The sequence below is a fragment of the Dendrobates tinctorius genome, unplaced genomic scaffold, assembly GCF_039654945.1.
Source record: "Dendrobates tinctorius isolate UK_male_01 unplaced genomic scaffold, ASM3965494v1 ptg000094l, whole genome shotgun sequence".
In the NCBI taxonomy this organism is placed as follows: Eukaryota; Metazoa; Chordata; class Amphibia; order Anura; family Dendrobatidae; genus Dendrobates; species Dendrobates tinctorius.
The window spans coordinates 14047159-14062766 of record NW_027361762.1 but is presented as its reverse complement, the minus strand read 5'-3'; positions in this window follow the sequence as shown (position 1 = coordinate 14062766).

Genomic DNA, 15608 nt, shown 5'->3' with positions numbered 1-15608 from the left:
CTCTGCCGTACCACATAAAAATGAATGATTTCTCTGCGCCCTCAAAAGTGATTTTTGGGACCCCTTTAAAATTGCTGGATTTTCATGCTGTGTTAGGAAAAGGATCTGGCTGTATTGTGCAGTGTCAAAAAGCAAAAGGAGAAAAAAAGGGCTCTAGATTGCTTTGCAATAAAATAATCTCGATTAACCTGGCAAAAAGTTTTTGCTAGCCAATTATACCTGGAGCTAGCTTTATACGGTCAATATATGCTATAGGCAGCAGCAGTAGTGACAGAAGACAGTAATGGAATGGACCCTCTTGATGTATGCAATGATATCTATATACATACATACAGTGCCTGCAGGCCTTGCACTGATATGTATAGAGCGACGTACACTCCCCTGCCTACCTAACACTGCAACCTATATACTCTTGAAAAAGTTTTTAGAAGGACTGTTGGTTTAGCTGGATTTGAGTAGTTTAGGATGGCAGACCCCACACTGACTAAGAAATCCCCAAATCTGACCCTACCTCGGCAGCAGCTCTCCCTTCACTTTCTCAATATAGAACTGAATGCGCCGAGCAGGGCGTTGTCTGGTCTCTTATACACCTGATGATGCTGTGCGGCCAGCCAATCACTGCAAGACCACAACAAGGATGGCTGTGGTGTTATTGTTCTGCCCTCTTAATAGGGCAAAGAATGTTTTAGTTTTGCTGGGTTAATTATAGCACCATCTAGTGGTGGCTGAATTTATAGCAGTGTCTTCAATAGCATTATAAAGCCTGTGACTTTAACAGAAGCAATGCACATGGGATTAAAGCAGTGCTTTGTGGGAAGGAAGCAATGTATTCTGGGATGAAGAAGGGCCATTTTGCTTCTGTTGGATCTCATAGGATGCACATGTTATTTTGTCCTCCTGTGTAACCTTTGTTTTCCTGCAACTTCCCTACTTGAGTCGCTCCCCGGCTTAAAGCATATCTGGTGAGCTTAATCTTTTTTGCAATGCAGTGATTCAGAGGTGTTATTTACTGTCTAGCAGCCAAGAGATGTAATTAACCCTTTAGTGGCCAGTTCTCAGTAAATGTAATCATAAACTAATGTATTCCTATGTAATGTTTGCATTTCAATGTACACTGCTGTGATTGTGTTAGCTACAGTTGTGGCCAAAAGTATTGACACCCCTGAAATTCTGTCAGATAATACTCAGTTTCATCCTGAAAATGATTGCAAACACAAATTCTTTGGTATTATTATCTTCATTTAATTTGTCTTAAATGAAAAAACACAAAAGAGAAGGAAGTAAAAAGCAAAACATTGATCATTTCACACAAAACCTCAAAAATTGGGCCAGACAAAAGTATTGGCACCCTCATCCTAATACTTGGTTGCACAACCTTTAGCCAAAATAACTGTGACCAACCGCTTCCGGTATCCATCAATGAGTTTCTTACAATGCTCTGCTGGAATTTTAGACCATTCTTCTTTGGCAAACTGCTCCAGGTCCCTGATATTTGAAGGGTGCCTTCTCCAAACTGCCATTTTTAGATCTCTCCACAGGTGTTCTATGGGATTCAGGTCTGGACTCATTGCTGGCCACCTTAGAAGTCTCCAGTGCTTTCTCTCAAACCATTTTCTAGTGCTTTATGAAGTGTGTTTTGGGTCATTGTCCTGCTGGAAGACCCATGACCTCTGAGGGAGACCCAGCTTTCTCACACTGGGCCCTACATTATGCTGCAAAATTTGTTGGTAGTCTTCTGACTTCATAATGCCATGCACACGGTCAAGCAGTCCAGTGCCAGAGGCAGCAAAGCAACCCCAAAACATCAGGGAACCTCTGCCATGTTTGACTGTAGGGACCGTGTTATTTTCTTTGAATGCCTCTTTTTTTCTCCTGTAAACTTTATGTTGATGCCTTTGCCCAAAAAGCTCTACTTTTGTCTCATCTGACCAGAGAACATTCTTCCAAAACGTTTTAGGCTTTTTCAGGTAAGTTTTGGCAAACTCCAGCCTGGCTTTTTTATGTCTCGGGGTAAGAAGTGGGGTCTTCCTGGGTCTCCTACCATACAGTCCCTTTTCATTCAGACGCCGACAAATAGTAAGGGTTGACACTGTTGTACCCTCGGACTGCAGGGCAGCTTGAACTTGTTTGGATGTTAGTTGAGGTTCTTTATCCAACATCCGCACAATCTTGCGTTGAAATCACTTGTCAATTTTTCTTTTCCATCCACATCTAGGGAGGTTAGCCACAGTGCCATGGGCTTTAAACTTCTTGATGACACTGCGCACGGTAGACACAGGGACATTCAGGTCTTTGGAGATGGACTTGTAGCCTTGAGATTGCTCGTGCTTCCTCACAATTTGGTTTCTCAAGTCCTCAGACAGTTCTTTGGTCTATTTTCTTTTCTCCATGCTCAATGTGGTACACACACGGACACGGGACAGAGGTTGAGTCAACTTTAATCCATGTCAACTGGCTGCAAGTGTGATTTAGTTATTGCCAACACCTGTTAGGTGCCACAGGTAAGTTACAGGTGCTGTTAATCACACAAATTAGAGAAGCATCACATGATTTTTCGAACAGTGCCAATACTTTTTTCCACCCTCTTTTTTATGTTTGGTGTGGAATTATATCCAGTTTGGCTTTAGAACAATTCTTTCTGTGTTTTTTCATTTAAGACAAATTAAATGAAGATAATAATACGCAAGCATTTGTGTTTGCAATCATTTTCAGGAAGAAACTGAGTATTATCTGACAGAATTGCAGGGGTGTCAATACTTTTGGCCACAACTGTATGATCATCTGCCCAATACTTATGTATGTTATTTGTTTTCCCTGTAGTTTTACCGTGCATGTTCTATACTCTTCACAAATAAACAAGTTAGACTACAGAGAACAGTCTGCTTATTTTGGAAGACAGAGCTGTGATTTATACTGTATGCTGGATTTCACATCGTGTCAGCGTGCCTGAAGGCAGAATAGTTAAAGAGCCTGTCAGACAATCTCTGCATGCTGATTGGGTCTCTAAAGACTGCCAAAAATGCTGGGTGGAGACCCGAGTTCCCGCCGAGTAATCCCGGAAATGCTCGGTGCTCACCGAGTACACCGAGTACAATGATACTCGGGCGAGAAAAGAGCAATGGCGAATACATTCGCTCAACACTATTTATAATCCATTTGCCCCATTCATTAGTTAGGAGCAGACAATGAAACAAAGTGCAGACATCTCTGATGATGACATACACACGTGGTCAAAATTGTTGGTACCCTTCTTTTAATGCAAAAAAACCCACAATGGTCACAGAAATAACTTGAATCTGACAAAAGTAATACTAAATCAAAAATCTATGAAAATGAACCAATGAAAGTCAGACATTGTTTTTCAACCATGCTTCCACAGAATGTTTAAAAAAATAAAATTCATGAAATAGGCCTGAACAGAAATGATGGTACCCTTAACTTAACATTTTATTGTGCAACCTTTTGAGGCAATCACTGCAAACGATTCCTGTAACTGTCAATGAGACTTCTGCGCTCTCGGCAGGTATTTTGGCCCACTCCCCAAGATCAAACTGCTCCAGTTGTCTCGTGATTGAAGGTTGCCTTTTCCAGATGGCATGCTTCAGCTCTTTCCAAAGATGCTCAATAGGATTTAGGTCAGGGCTCATAGAAGGCCACTTCATAATTGTCTAATGTTTTCCTCTTACCCATTCTTGGGTGTTTTAGCTATGTGTTTTTGGTCATTTTCCTGTTGCAAGACCCATGACCTGCGGCTGAGACCAAGCTTTCTGACACTGGGCAGCACATTTCTCTCTAGAATCCCTTGATGGTCTTGATATTTCATTGTAACCTGCACAGATTCTAGACACACTGTGCCAGAAGCAGCAAGCAGCCCCAGAACATAACAGAGCCTCCTCCATGTTTCACAGTAGGGACAGTGTTCTTTTCTTGATATGCTTTATTTTTCCATCTGTCAACATAGAGTTGATGTGCCTTGCCAAAAAGTTCCGTTTTGTCTCATCTGTCCATAGGACATCCTCCCAGAAGCTTTGCGGATTGTCAACATGCAGTTTGGCAAATTACAATCTGGCTTTTTAATAATTTTTTTCAACAATGGTGTCCTCCTTGGCCGTCTCCCATGAAGTCCACTTTGGCTCATGCAACGATGGATGGTACGATCTGACACTGATATTCCTTGAGCTTGAAGTTCACCTATAATCTGTTTAGAAGTTTTTCTAGGCTCTTTTGTTACCATTCGTATTATCCATCTCTTTGATTTGTCATCAATTTTCCTGCTGCAGCCACATCCAGGGAGGTTGGCTACAGTCCCATGGAGCTTAAATTTCTGAATGATATGTGCAACTGTAGTCACAGGAACATCAAGTTGCTTGGAGATGGTCTTATAACGTTTACAGTACCTTAAACATGTTTGTCTATAATTTTCTTTCTAATCTCCTGAGACAATTCTTTCCTTCACTTCCTCTGGTCCATGTTGAGTGTGATACACACCATGTCACCAAACAGCACAGTGAGTATCTGTTGCTCTCTATACAGGCCCACTCACTGATTCCAAGATTGTAGACACCTGGGATGCTAATTATTGGACACACCTTGATTTAACATGTCCCTTTTGTCACATTATTTTCAGGGTTACCATAATTTGTGTCCAGGTCTATTTCATGAGTTTTATTTTTTTTTTCAAACTCTGTGGAAGCATGGTTGAAAAGCAATGTCTGACTTTGTACATTTTTATAGATTTTTGATTTATTATTACTTTTGTCAGATTCAAGTTAATTCTGTCACTATTGTGGGTTTTTCTGTCATTAAACAAGGGGTACCAACAATTTTGACCATGTGTGTAGATGAAAATTCTTTCATTCCACATGCTCACAATGCATACCTCCCTACCATCCCGGATCTAGCAGGACAGTCCCAATTTTGACTACCTGCCCACTGTCCCGGGTGGGAGCTTTTTTTTCCTGCACTTCACTGAGATAAGACACAAGCACCTCCATGCACCCCATCCTCGCCCTCCCAGAGAGACCCATCGCAGCCCCTCACAGCCAGCAATGACATTGCTATCCTGTTCTCTTCTGTGCACACAGAACCTGTGATGAGGTCACGGGAAGGGGAAGAGTCAGGGGTCACATGATCAGGGGCCTCGGTGTATGCAGGACTCTGCTGTGCTGGTTGTCATCGTGCTGGATGGGGGAAGTTTATGTGTGGGGTCAGGAGGGGTTTACAGGGTAGATGTAGCAGAGCCACGAGTGTATGAAGTGTACAGAGCGGAGCCATGTGTGTACGAGGTGTATGGAGCAGAGCCATGTGTGTACAAGGTGTGCGGAGCGGAGCCACGTGTATGAGATGTATGGAGCGGAGCCGTGTTTGTTCGAGGTGTACAGAGTGGAGCAATGAGTGTACAAGGCGTATGGAGTGGAGATGTGTGTGTACGAGGTGTATGAAGCCGCGTGTGTGAGGTGTACAGAGCGGAGCTGCGTGTGTATGAGGTGTACAGAACAGAGAATGTATGGAGTGGAGCCATGTGTATGAGGTATATGGAGCAGAGCCACATGTGTACAAGGTGTACAGAGTGGAGCCACGTTTGTACAAGGTGTACGGAGCGGAGATGTGTACGAGGTGTATGGAGCGGAGACGTGTGTCTACGAGGTGTACGGAATGAAGCCCTGTGTGTACAAAGTGTACGGAGCTGAGCCGTGTGTTTATGGAGCAGAGCAGATCCGTGTGTACAGGGTGTACGGAGTGGTGCCACATGTGTATCGAGTGGAGCCGTGTGTGTGCGAGGTGTATGGAGCGTAGTCGTGTGTGTACGGAGCTGAGCTGTGTGTGTACAGAGCGGAGCAGAGCTGTGTGTATGGGGTGGAGCCGCGTGTGTATGGAGTGGAGCCGCGTGTGTACGAGGTGTACAGAACGGAACCACATGTGTATGAGGTGCATGGAGCAAAGCCGCATGTGTACAAGGTTTACAGAGCAGAGCCATGTGTGTACAAAGTGTACAGAGTGTGACCGCGTGTGTACAAGGTGTACAAATCAGAGCCGCATGTGTACGAGGTTTACGGAGTGAAGCCATGTGTGTACTGAGTTGAGCCATGTGTGTGCAAGGTGAAAGGAGCAGAGCCGTGTGTGTACGAGGCATACAAAGCGGAACCGTGTGTGTGAGGTGTGCAGAGCAATGCGTGTACAAGGTGTATGGTGGGGAGCATTCATACCTCCCAACCATCCCCGATCCAGTGGGACAGTCCCAATTTTGAGAGAGTCTGCCCCACTGCCCCGGCCGGGAACTTACTTTTCCCACGGACACAGGAGTACACAGCGGAGCCCCGAGGAGCACGTTAAAATTCGCATGTGACGTTCCACCGGAAGTGATGTGCTAGAAGCTGACTGGAAATTAGGTAATTTCGGGAGGAGATTGTGACGGAACCATGGAGGCACTTCAGGGAATGCTTGAGATCCATCACCGCATCCTCCTCCGACAGCGCGGACAGCAGGATCGCCTTGGACTCGGGGATGTCGGCCATGTGAGTGGATCATGACATGTCCTGCACCAGGAGGCTCAGGTGGGCACTGCAATGGGAGCCAGGCTGCTATAGTATCTTTATATAATCTTTCTCTCTCTCTCTGTTCTTTCTCTCTGTTCATTCTCTCTCTAATCTTTCATTTTTTCTTTCTCTCTCTGTTCTTTCTTTCCTCTCTTTTTTTCTCTCTCTTCTTTCTTTCTTTCTTTCTTTCTCTCTGTTCTTTCTTTCTTTCCCCTCTTCCTTTCTCTCTCTCTGTTCTTTCTTTCGCTATGTTCTCTTTCTTTCCCCTCTTTCGCTCTCTAATATTTCTTTCTTTCTCTCTCTAATCTTTCTTTCTCTCTCTGTTCTGTTCTTCCTTTCTCTCTCTCTGTTGTCTTTATTTCCCCTCTTTTTCTTTCTCTGTTCTTTCTTTCTTTCCCCTCTTTATTTCTCTTTCTCTCTGTTCTTTCTTTCACTCTGTTCTTTTTTTTCTTTCTTTCCCCTCTTTCTTTCTCCCTCTAATATTTCTTTTTCTCTCTCTAATCTTTCTTTTTTTTTCTCTCTGTTCGTTCTTTCTCTCTTTCTCTCTTTCTTTCTCTCTTTTCTTTCTTTCTTTCTTTCTTTCCCCTCTTCCTTTCTCTCTCTGTGTTCTTTCTTTTGCTTTGTTCTTTCTTTCCCCTCTTTCTTTCTCTCTCTAATATTTCTTTCTTTCTCTCTCTAATCTTTCTTTCTCTCTCTGTTCTTTCTTTCTATCTCTCTCTCTTTCTATCTCTCTCTGTTCTTCCTTTCTCTCTCTCTGTTCTTTCTTTCTCTCTCTGTTCTCTTTTTCTTTCCCCTCTTTTTTTCCTCTGCTCTTTCTTTCTTTGTCTCTCTGTTATTTCTTTCTTTCTCGTTCTTTCTCTCTGTTCTTTCTTTCTTTCCGATCTTTCTTTCTTTGCCATCTTTTTTTCTCTCTCTGTTCTTTCTTTCCTCTCTTTCTTTTTTCTCTCTCTGTTCTTTCTTTTATTTCTTTCTTTCTTTCTTTCTTTCTTTCTTTCTTTCATTCTTTCTTTCTTTCTTTCTTTCTTTCATTCTTTCATTCTTTCTCTCTTTCTTCTTTCCTTTTCTCTCTCTGTTGTTTATTTCTCCTCTTTCTTTCTTTCTTTCTTTCTCCTTCTATGTTCTTTCTTTCCCCTCTTTCTTTTTTTTCTCTGTTCTTTTTTTCGTTCACTCTTTTTTTCTCACCCTGTTCTTTTTCTTTCTTTCTCTCTCTGTTTCTTTCTTCTTTCTTTCTCTCTGCTCTTTCTTTCTTTCTTTCCCCTCTTTCTTTCTCTCTCTCTGTGCTTTCTTTCCCCTCTTTCTTTCTTTCTTTCTTTCTCTGTCTCTGTTCTTTTTCTTTCTTTCTTTCTTTCCCCTTTTTATTTCTTTCTCTCTGTTCTTTCACTCTGATCTTTATTTCTTTCTTTCCCCTCTTTCTTTCTCTCTCCCACTCTGTTCTTTCTTTCTCTCTATCTCTCAGTTCTTTCTTTCCCCTTTCTTTCTTTCTTTCTTTCTTTCTTTCTCTCTCTCTTTCTTTCTTTCTCTCTTTGTTCTTTCTTTCTTCCCCTTTTTCTTTCTTTCTCTCTCTGTTCTTTCTTTCCCCTCTTTCTTTCTCTATCCCTCTCTGTTCTTTTTTTTCTATCCTTCTCTGTTCTTTCTTTCCTCTCTTTTTTTCTCTCTCTCTCTCTGTTCTTTTTTTCTGTCCCCTCTTTCTTTCTATCTCTGTTTCTTTCTTTCTGTCATGATCCAGGTTGGATTATGACAGATTTTGCACAAGTAACCTTTTTTTTTCCTTTAAGCTGTTTGCTTAAAGTTAGCTTTGCCCCCAGTGGCCGTTAGGGTCATTGCACTCTGGTTACTTTTAGTTTAGTTGTCCCCGGTGGCTGCTAGTGTTATTGCACGGGATTATGAAACAGGTTTGATTCCCTGGCTCCTACCTATAAAGGAGTTGCAGGTGGTCTCACTGTTGGTGATATTGCTTATTTCCAACCAAGTCTGGTGAAGGAAGGAACAACAGAGAGGAGTTCCTGGCAGCTCAGGGGAGCTCTGGTGTAATAGCTTCAGGCGGAAGCTGAATTCAGGTGTCGAGCTTCAGGGGTGAAGCTGAACTTTGGTGTCGTACTCTGTTGCTGGGAGCAATAGTAACAGAGCTAAGCTAAGTGGTGTTTTTCCCTGTTTGTTACTTTCCTTGTGTGTACTAATGCTAATGCTAAATCTAATACTAGTGCAGTGGTGGGATTAGTTTCTTCACCGTCCAATTCACTAGAAAGGGGTAGGTGCACTGCAAGCTAGGGATTTGAGGTTTCCAGCTCGTCACCAGGTGCGGAACCTGCCTAGGGATCGTCAGGAGTGTAGGGACACTGACTCAGGGGAGTGCAGGAGGTCTCGACGTCCCTGTTCCCTATTGCAGGGCCCTCCATTGTAACGGTTTCCCCGGTGTTTCCCTTAACTCTGTTTAAATTCGCCCTGCTGGAGGTGGTGTATCCAGGTTCACGGGTGTTATAGAAATTCGCCCTGCTGGAGGCGGTGTATCCAGTCACACGTGACATTACATTATCCCCAACCGTAACATTTTTCTCTGGTGAGCCATGGGCCAAGTTCAGACCAGTGAGCAGTTGCTGCTGGTCCTCACTGAGATGAGTGAGGAGCTGAATGATGTGTTTAAGCAGCACCTGCAGCGCAATTATGGGTCTGAGGCCTACCTTCTGCCTCAACTAGAGGGTCCATTTGCGGCTTTGGAGAAGATGCGCCTTGGAGTCCCTGCTGGGGAGCAGGACTTGCTTATACAGGCGGACGTACCCAGGCAGGTGGGAGGAGTTGGTGTCCCCATGGTGCTGCCTGGTGTTACCCAAGGTGAAGGGGTATGTCCCTGTAGTGAGCAGACTAATGATTTAGTCCTTGGCACTCACGCCGAAACTTCGGTAATATCAGAGAAGTCGTGTCCCCCTGGTCGTGTGGAGGAAGACGACCTGGAAGTGTATATTTCCTCCTCGCCCTCAGAAGGTACTATGTCAGCAGAGGTGATGGTTGGCGAGGTACCTGAGGGCATACCGGTGCTTCATAGAATTATAGAATCGTAGAGTTGGAAGGGACCTCCTGGGCCATCTGGTCCAACCCCCTGCTCAAAGCAGGATTCGCTAAATCATCCCAGTCAGATCTCTGTCCAGCCTCTGTTTGAAGACTTCCACTGAAGAAGAACTCACCACTTCTCGTGGCAGCTTGTTCCACTCCTTGATCACTCTAACTGTCAAAAAGTTTTTTCTAATATCTAATCTGTGTCGCCTCCCATTCAGTTTCATCCCTTGTTTAAAGTGGAGCAGAAGTCAGTCCGGTGGATGCTCAGTTTGCCCAGACTCATGGTCTCAGGTGTGAGACGCCGGAAAAACCCATAAGCGTCCAAGCCATTGACTCTGTCCCACTGAGCCAGGGGAGGTTAAACCAGGTCATAGAAGACATTGTGCTGCATAGTGGACATCATGATGAGTCCCAGTCATACTACGTCTTGGAGGGAAATCCAGCACCTATCATTGTGGGCCCCCCTTGGTCTAAAAAACACTACCCGGTCTTAGATTGGCAGACTAGGGAAGTAGTCAGCTGGGAGCAGTCATGTGAGGGCTGCTGCCTAGGGGCTACTGTCTCTGCCGTCTCTCTACAAAGGTCCCCTTCCTCTCCAGTGGTAGCAGCTGAGGTGCTGCAGAAGAGTAGGGGCAAGGCTAAACCCTCGCCATTAGTCAACCCTGAGAGGCGCAGACCTCGTAGTAGGAGGGGTTGGGGGTGGTGTTTCCCTTGGGGAATTGTGGGGGTGTGAGTGTGGTTACACAGGGGGACGCCTTTGGTGTCAGTTCCAGTAAGACTTCACCGTATTGTGACAAACGAATGTGTGGCAATAATCATTCAGGTCCTGACCTGTGTGCGAACGAGCATGTATGGGTGGCCACCAAAAAACATCCAGTGGAAGTGTGTTGCGGAGATTTACCAGTTGGAATTACCCCCAAACTTGCCCAGATACCACCTGTTCCCCAGATCGGCGCTTTGGAGAGGGATGGTGCCTCCAGAACATACATTGCCAATACCAGCGGTGCTCACTTGTCATAAACCTGAAGTTCAGGTAGTTGTTGGGGTGAACTCTGGATCGGGGCGTCCCCACTGTAGGTGGTTTTTTTGGTGAAGAGCAGTCTTGAGGGTCCAGAGGCCCCTCATTGAGGGAGGGTACTGCCATGATCCAGGTTGGATTATGACAAATTTTGCACAAGTAACCTTTTTTTTACTTTAAGCTGTTTGCTTAAAGTTAGTTTTGCCCCCGGTGGCCATTAGGGTCATTACACTGTGGTTGTTTTAATTCTAGTTTTGCCTGCAGTGGCCATTAGGGTCATTGCACTCTGGTTACTTAAGTTTAGTTGCCCCCGGTGGCCGATAGTGTTATTGTACGTGATTATGAAGCAGGTGTGATTCCATGGCTCCTACCTATAAAGGAGTTGCAGGTGATCTCACACACTGTTGGTGATATTGCTCATTTCCAACCAAGTCTGGTGAAGGAAGGAACAGCAGAGAGGAGTTCCAGGCAGCCCAGGGGAGCTCTTGTGTAATAGCTTCAGGCGGAAGCTGAATTCTGGTGTCGAGCTTCAGGGGTGAAGCTGAACTTTGGTGTCGTACTCTGTTGCTGGGAGCAATAGTAACAGAGCTAAGCTAAGTGGTGTTTTTCCCTGTTTGCTACTTTCCTTGTGTGTGTATTAGTGCAGTGGTGGGATTAGTTTCACTGTCCAATTCACTAGAAAAGGATAGGTGCAGGGAGAGCTAGGGATTTGAGGTATCCAGCTCGTTGCCAGGTGCGGAACCTGCCTAGGGATCGTCAGGAGTGTAGGGACACTGACTCAGGAGTGCAGGAGGTCTCCACGTCCCCGTTCCCTATTGCAGGGCCCTCCATTGTAACGGTTTCCCCGGTGTTTCTCTTAACTCTGTTTAAATTCGCCCTGCTGGAGGTGGTGTATCCAGGTTCATGGGTGTTATAGAAATTTGCTCTGCTGGAGGCGGTGTATCCAGTCACACGTGACATTACTTTTTCTTTTTTCTTTCTTTCTTGCTTTCTCTCCGTTCTTTCTTTCTTTTTTCCCCCTCTTTCTCCCTCTCTGTTCTTTCTTTCCCCTTTCTTTCTTTGCTTCTTTCTTTCTCTCTCTGTTCTTTCTTTCTTTCTCTCTGTTCTTCCTTTCTCTTTTCTTTCTTTCTTTCTTTCTTTCTCTCTGTTCTTCCTTTCTCTTTTCTTTCTTTCTCTCTTTCTTTCTTTCTTTCTCTCTCTGTTCTTTCTTTCCCCTCTTTCTTTCTCTCTCTCTGTCCTTTCTTTCTCTCTTTCTCTGTTTTCTTTTTTCTCTCTCTCTGTTCCTTCTTTAACTCAGTGCCAGACAGTATGCCCACAGTATTAGCCACTGTGCCCATAATGCCAGCCACTGTGCCCATGATGCCAGCCACTGTGCCCTCAGTACTAGTCAGTGTGATCAGCAGTGCTAAATGGGTATGGTTGGGGTGTGGACATGGGTGTGACTAGTGGTGAAATGGGTGTGGTCAGGGCATGGCCTAACATTTGCCAAAATCTTTCTCCCTCTTTCCCTTCTTCAAAAGTTGGGAGGTATGACAATTTCAGTGTGAAAAGTGTCAAGGACTTTATGAGAAATAAAGTTGTGCCATGTTTCATCTCACAGTTTCCCCACAGAAGCTTTACTGGATAACCACAAGACACGGTGCACTTAGTTACAGTTTACTCTCTGTTTTTCCAAATTAAAACTTAAGCGCCAGTACAAATACAGTACATGTAAATGTAATTAAACTTTTGGAAAAAAAAATGTATTACAAATACATGGAAATGTGGGAATGTGTTTGAAACATATTGGGCTGCTATGCAGTTAGGGTAGATATTTATGGTCACATTTAAAGAGGGTTTCGGATTAACAAAGTTAATTTTAAAGTTGTTGATTTTAATCAATAAATCTTGTAATAATAATTATTTCCACAATTTCATGAGTTTAAAAAAAAGTTTCTGTGCTGAGTTAATCTTATAAGTGTGCCCCTGCTGTGTATGGTGTAATGTCTGTGTCTGACCGTACAGGAACATGGTCTGCTCACACCACATCTCCTGTGAAGGCGAGGAAACAAGATTTACAGACATTACAGTATGGTATCACCTCTTATTCTTTTCGTGAGATAAAGTATTTCCCTGCTTGTTTTTAAAAAATGTTTTACCTCAAAGAAAGAATTATTTGTGATCCCATGCTGTAATGTCTGTATATTCTCTTTTCCTTCCCCCCACCCGTCCAGGAGATGTGGTGTGATCAGACCATGTTCTTGCATGGTAAGACACAGCCATTACACAGTACACAGCAGGGGCACATTTATAAGATTATTTTGGCACAGGAACATTTTATTTTAAACACATCCAATTGTGGAACTTATTATTATTCAAGATCTATTGATTAAAATGAACTTTCTTCATGGGAAACACCCCTTTAAATCAATTAAACACATTGCAGGTGAACAGAAAAAATAATATGTAGGGAGAATGTATATATTTGCACCGTGTTAGCCAGTAGATAGAAAAATATTCAGGATTGAGAGTCCTCAGTAGTTGATACCTTTTAATGGCTAACTGAAAAGATGGTAACACATTGCAAGCTTTCGAGACTACTCAGGTCTCTTCATCAGGCTAGACTAATACAAAATCTGAAGTCACATATTTATGCACAATACAGCCTAGAAAAAATGCAATAGATAAGACAAGTGACGTGAAGCAGAACTATCAATATGGGAGAGGGAGAAACATAAATATAAACATTGGACCAGTTCATAGATAAGGAGTCCGGATGTTTTATGGTCCTCTGATTGGGGTCTAGTTCTGTGTTTTGATGCCCCCACAAGGTTTTAAAAGGAAATTCCTTAATTGAGGTAAAAAGACATAAATCCATGTGACACATTCATTCCAGCACAGAGTGTCAAAGGTCGTCATAAATTTGTACTCCCAAACTCGTCTCTCTCTCTCTCTGAGGGTATGTGCACACGTAGTTTTTAGTCTCTGCGGATTTTGTAGAGAAAACCGCAGGAAATCCGCAGGACAAAGTGCTGCGGTTTTTCTGCGGTTTATCTGCGGATTATCTGCGTTTTTTCTGCGGTTTTACACCTCATAATGGATGAGGTGTAAAACCGCAGCGTTTCTGCACCAAACAATTGACATGCTGCGGATTGAAAACCGCGCGGAAAAAAACGCAGCATGTGCACAGCTTATGTGCACACGCTGCGGATTCTGCTGCGTTTCCGCAGCGTTTTTGGCTCTGCAGAAACGCAGCAGATTTTGCTGCGTTGTACAGTACCTTTATTTCCTATGGAAATAAAAAAAAGCTGTGCACATGCTGCGTTTTTTTCCGCGCGGTTTTGCTGCGGTTTACAATCCGCAGCATGTCAATTGTTTGGTGCAGAAACGCTGCGGTTTTACACCTCATCCATTATGAGATGTAAAACCGCAGGGCAAAACCGCAGAAAAAACGCAGATAATCCGCAGAAAAACCGCAGCACTTTGTCCTGCGGATTTCCTGCGGTTTTCTCTACAAAATCCGCAGAGACTAAAAACTACGTGTGCACATACCCTAAGAATTGAAGTTACCTTTCACGAACAGTTTAATCAATTTCATCCCACCATCAATTTAACACTCAACTACTCCAGTACTAAGATTAATTTTTTGGACACCATCATTAAGCTAAAAAACAATGAAATAGAGACATCCCTGTAGCAGAAGCCAATCGACCGTCCAACATACCTTAAATGGGACAGTTTCCATCCAAAACACATAAAGAACTCTATTATCTATAGCCAAGCCATCAGATACAATCGTATATGTTCAAACCCCATGGATAGAGACAAACACCTTGGTCACCTCAAAAAGACCTTTCTGAATCAGGGTTACCATCCAAGAACAATTGAAAACCAAATTACAAGAGCCACCAGATTGTCAAGGAATCACCTGCTACATTACAAAGCTAAAGAAGAAAATAGCCGAGTGTCTCTAGTAGTCACCTACAACCCAAATCTGGAGGTGCTAAGGGGAGCTGCACGGAAATTACAACCTTTACTACAAAAAGATGCCCGATTAAAATCCATTTTTCAAGACCCCCCACTGCTGTGTTTTAGGCAGCCCCCAAATTTAAGAAGCATCATTGTCAGAAGCTCCCTGTGCTTTCCAACAGCTGCAGGAACCTTTCCTTGCAACCAGAAAAAAATGTAAAACCTGTCCATTTATAATGACCACGGACAAGATAAAGATCCCCAACTCACATCAGGACTACAAAATCCCAGGTACTTTCACCTGCATTACATCTAATGTGGTGTACTTAATTATTTGTGCTAAATGTCCAACTGGGGGTCTGTATGTGGGGGAGACAGGGCAAAAGCTTAGAACAAGGATGAATGCTCATCGTCACACAATAAGAGAAAAAAGAATGGATCTACCTGCGGCAAAACATTTCTGAATCCCTGATCACAGCAACGTGGATATGAAACTACTGGTATTGAAAGGTAACTTCAATTCTCAGAGAGAGAGATGAGTTTGGGAGTACAAATTTATGACGACCTTTGACACTCTGTGCTGGAATGAATGTGTCACATGGATTTATGTCTTTTTACCTCAATTAAGGAATTTCCTTTTAAAACCTTGTGGGGGCATCACAACACAGAACTAGACCCCAATCAGAGGACTATAAAACATCCGGACTCCTTATCTATGAACTGGTCCAATGTTTATATTTATGTTTCTCCCTCTCCCATATTGATAGTTCTGCTTCACGTCACTTGTCTTATCTATTGCATTTTTTCTAGGCTGTATTGTGCATAAATATGTGACTTCAGATTTTGTATTAGTCTAGCCTGATGAAGAGACCTGAGTAGTCTCGAATCAATCATAGAATCATAGAATCATAGAATCGTAGAGTTGGAAGGGACCTCCTGGGCCATCTGGTCCAACCCCCTGCTCAAAGCAGGATTCGCTAAATCATCCCAGTCAGATGTCTGTCCAGCCTCTGTTTGAAGACTTCCATTGAAGGAGAACTCACCACTTCTCGTGG